The following is a 5,088-nucleotide window of genomic DNA, read 5'->3' on the forward strand; positions in this document are numbered from 1 at the left end:
AAAAAAAAAAAAAAAAAAAAAAAGATCAGCAATAGGCAAAGATTTCTCCTCTTACCACTCCTTTCCAACATCATACTGGAAATCCTAGCTAATACTGTCAGATAAGTAAAGGAAATAAACAATATGCAGATTAGAAAAGAGGAACTAAAACTGTCTGTGTTCACACATGATGCAATTATCTATTTATTATAGTAAATCTCCAACATCATGAAACCCCATCTCTGCTGAAAACACAAAAATTAGCAGGGCATGGTGGCATGCACTTATAATTTTACTGCTCGGGAGGCTGAGGCAGGAGAATCGCTTGAATCTGGGAAGCAGTGGTTGTAGTGAGCTGAGATCGTGCCACTGCACTTTAGCCTGGGCAACAAAGCAAGACTCTGTCAAAAAGGAAGGAAGGGAGGAAAGAAGGAAAGGAGGAAAGGAGGAAAGAAGAAAACAAGGAAAGAAGGAAAAAGAAAAGAAAAGAGAAAAGCTGAAAGAACTGACAACAAAAATATTCTGGAAACAGTAAGGGATTATGTCAAGGTAAAATCTAACAAAACATGTACAAGATCTGTATTGGAAAAACTATAAAACTCCACTGAGAGAAATCAAAGAAGGACTAAATACACAGAGAAATATTCTGTGTTCATGGACAGGAAAGCTGAATGTTGTCAAGATGTCAGTTCTTCCCAACTTGATCTAAAGATTCAATGCAATCCCAAACAAAATATCAGCAAGTTATTGTGGATATCAACTAATAGATGCTAAGGTTTACATAGAGAGGCAAAAGACCCAGAGTGCACAACACAATATGGAGAAGGAACAGAGGATTGATACGGCCTGACTTCAAGACTTACTGTAAAGCTACAGTAATCATGGCAGTCTGAGATTTGTGAAAGAATAGACAAAGAAGTCAGTGGAACAGAATAGAGATTCTGGCAGACTCCAAAATACAGCAGATTGATCTTTGACAAGGGACAAGTGCAATACAATGGAGAAAACATTGTATTTTCAACAAATGGTGCTGGTACAGCTGGACATCCACATGCAAAAAAATGAATCTAGACAGATTTCACATTCTTCACAAAAACTCACTCAAAATGGATCATAGGCCTAAATGTCAAATATAAAACTATAAAAACTCCTAAAAGATAACAACAGCAGAAAATCTAGATGACCTTGGGTTTGGTGATGATTTTTTATTTATTTTATTTATTGATCTAAGGATTCAATGCTATACCAACTTTAATTTAGAGACAGAGTCTCTAAGTAAATAAATAAATAAATTTATTTATTTGCTGTAGTGCAATGGCATGATCATGGCATGATCATGGCTCACTGCAGCCAAACTCTTGGGCTTAAGTGATCCTCTTGCCTCAGACTTCCAAAGTGCTGGGATTACAGGTATGAGCCACAGAGCCCAGCTACATGATTACTTTTCAGATACAAAACAAAAGACATGATCCATGAAAGAAATAATGGATAATCTGGGCTTTATTAAAATTAAAAATATCTGTTCTGCAAGACTCATCAAGAAAATTAGAAGACAACAAGCTGTTTGCAAAAGACACATCTGGTAAAAATACTGTTATCCCAAATACACAGAGAACTCTTAAATTCAACAATAATGAATAACTCAATAAAAAATGGGCAAAAGACACCTACCCAAAGATGATGTTCAGAAGATAAATAAGAATATGGAAAGATGCTCACGTCGTATGCCATTAGGGAATTAAAAATTAAAACGTGATACCACCCTACACCTATTAGAATGGTAAAATCAAGAATACTGATAACGCTAAATGTTGGTAAGCATCAGGAACAACAGGTATTCTTATTCGTTGCCAATGGGAATGCAAAATAGTCAAGTCATTTTGGAAGACGGTTTGGCATTTTCTTGTGAAACTAAATATACTCATACCAAATGACTTAGCAATCTGCACCTCAATATTTACCTAAATGAGCTGAAAATTTATGTTCACACAAAAACCCGCACATGGTGTTTATAGCAACTTTAGTCATAACTGCAAAAACTTGGAACAGCCAAGATGTCCTTCAGTAGGTGAATGGGTAAATTTTTGTACATGTAGTCAATGGAACATTATTTGGTACTAAAAAGAAATGAGCTGTGAAGCCATGAAAAGACATGAAAGAAACTTAAGTGTATTATGACATGAAAGAAGCCAATCTAAAAAAGCTACATACTCTATGACCCTGTTTATATGACACTATGGAACAGGCAAAACAGTGAAGACAGTGAAAAGATCAGTGGTTTCCTGGTGCTGGGGGAAAAGGAGAATGAATAGGCAGAACACAGAGCATTTTTAGGGCGAGGAATAGTCATTCTTTATTATAATGGGGGATACATGCTATTATACATTTATTCTTGTGTCAAAACCCATAGAATATATACCACCAAGAGTGAACCCACTGCAAACTGTGTACTTCGGGTGATGATGATGGTGAGTCAATGTAGGTTCGTTGATTGTAACAAAGGTTATCACTCGGGGGCAAGATACTGAGAGTGAGTAAGGCTGTGTGTGTGCAGGGGCAGGGGGCATAGGGGAACACTTTGTTACTTTCCAGTCAAGTTTGCTGTGAACCTCAAACTGCTCTAAGAAAGTATATTTTTAAAAAATGAATGATCACAGGAGTATAATTTTTAAAAATATATTTGACAAAGTGTGTGTAGTGTGGACTTTGTGGATTGAGAACACAGGATTCTAATATTATCTCTGCCTGAGGCTATTATGCAACTTTAATCAAATGGCTATCACTTGGGGCCTAAGTATATTTGCTTCTAAAATGAGGAAATGAGACTAACTGACTCTAGAGGTTTTGTTTCGTTTTGTCTTGTTTTTCTGTTTTTGTTTTTGAGATCAAGTCTCACTCTGTCATCCAGGCTGGAGTGCAGTGGCATGATCTCAGCTCACTGCAATCTCTGCCTCCCAGATTCAAGCAATTCTCCTGCCTGAGCTTCTGGAGTAGCTGGGATGACAGGCAACCACTACCATACTTGGATAATTTTTGTGTTTTCATTAGAGACTTTCACCATGTTAGCCAGTCTATCTCGAACTCCAGACTTCCAGTGATCTGTCCGCCTCAGCCTCCCAAAGTGCTGGCATTACAGGCGTGAGCCATCATGTCCGGCCTAGAGTTATTTTACATCTAACTAACATTATTCTCTGGGTCAGGGAAATTTAAGGGGAATATATTGGGGAGTGACCTAATGGAGCATGAAGCAAAATTTTTTTCCCCATTTATTTATTTTATTGCATTTTAGGTTTTGGGGTACATGTGAAGAGCATGAAAAATTGTTCCATAGGAACACATGTGGCAGTGTGATTTGCTGCCTTCCTCCCCATCACCTACATCTGACATTTCTCCCCTTGCTATCTCTCCCCAGCTCCCCACCCCCAGCGTCCCTCCCCTATTTCTCCCCAACTGACCCCAGTGTGTAGTGCTCCCCTCCCTGTGTCCATGTGTTCTCATTGTTCAATACCCGCCTAAAGTGAGAACATGCAGTGTTTGATCTTCTGCTCTTCTGTCAGTTTGCTGAGAATGATGGTTTCCAGGTTCATCCACGTCCCTACAAAGGACCCAAACTCATCATTTTTGATGGCTGCATAATATTTCATGGTGTATATGTGCCACATTTTCCCTATCCAGTCTATCGTCGATGGGCATTTGGGTTGGTACCAGGTCTTTGCTATTGTAAACAGTGCTGCAATGAACATTCGTGTGCACGTGTCCTTATAGTAGAACAATTTGTAATCCTTTGGATATATACCCAGTAATGGGATTGCTGGGTCAAATGGAATTTCTATTTCTAGGTCCTTGAGGAATTGCCACACTCTTCCACAGTGGTTGAACTAATTTACACTCCCTCTAACAGTGCAAAAGTGTTCCTATTTCTCCACATCCTCTCCAGCATCTGTTGTCTCCAGAGTTTTTAATGGTCGCCATTCTAACTGGCGTGAGATGGTATCTCAATGCTGTTTTGATTTGCATTTCTCTGATGACCAGTGATGATGAGCATTTTTTCATATGTTTGTTGGCCTCACGTATGTCTTCCTTTGTAAAGTGTCTGTTCATATCCTTTCACCACTTTTGAATGGGCTTGTTAGTTTTTTTTCTTGTAAATCTGTTTTAGTTCTTTGTAAATTCTGGATATCAGCCCTTTGTCAGATGGGTAAACTGCAAAATTTTTTTCCCATTCTGTTGGTTGCCGATTCACCACAAAGACTGTTTCTTTTGCTGTGCAGAAGCTGTGGAGTTTGATCAGGTCCCATTTGTCTATTTTGGCTTTTGTTGTCAATGCCTTTGGTGTTTTGGTCATGAAGTCCTTGTCTACGCCTATGTCCTGAACGGATTTGCCTAGAGTTTCTTCTAGGGTTTTTACGGTGTTAGGTCTTATGATTAAGTCTTTAATCCATCTGGAGTTAATTTTAGTGTAAGGCGTCAGGAAGGGGCCCAGTTTCTGCTTTCTGCACATGGCTAGCCAGTTTTCACAATACCCTTTATTAAACAGGGAATCGTTTCCCCATTGCTTGTTTTTGTCTGGTTTGTCAAAGATCAGATGGTTGTAGATATGTTGTGTTGCCTCTGATACCTCTGTTCTAACCCATTGATCTATATCTCTGTTTTGGTACCAGTACCATGCTGTTTTGATTACTGTAGCCTTGTAGTATAGTTTGAAGTCCGGTAGTGTGATGCCCCCCGCTTTGTTCTTTTTGCTTAGAATTGACTTGGCTATGCGGGCTCTCTTTTGGTTCCATATGAAGTTTAAGGTGGTTTTTTCCAGTTCTGCGATGAAGGTCATTGGTAGCTTGATGGGGATGCCATTGAATCTGTAAATTACTTTGGGCAGTATGGCCATTTTCACGATATTGATTCTTCCTAACCATGAACATGGAATATTTCTCCATCTGTTTGTGTCCTCTCTTATTGCGTTGAGCTGTGGCTTGTAGTTCTTGTCAGTATTTTATTGAAGATTTTTGCATCTATGTTCATCATGGATTTTGGCCTGAAGTTTTCTTTTCTTGTTGAGCCTCTGCTGGGTTTTGGAATCAGGATGATGTTGGTGTCATAAAATGATTTGGG

This window comes from Cebus imitator, unplaced genomic scaffold (genome assembly GCF_001604975.1).
Source record: "Cebus imitator isolate Cc_AM_T3 unplaced genomic scaffold, Cebus_imitator-1.0 Scaffold917, whole genome shotgun sequence".
NCBI lineage: Eukaryota > Metazoa > Chordata > Mammalia > Primates > Cebidae > Cebus > Cebus imitator.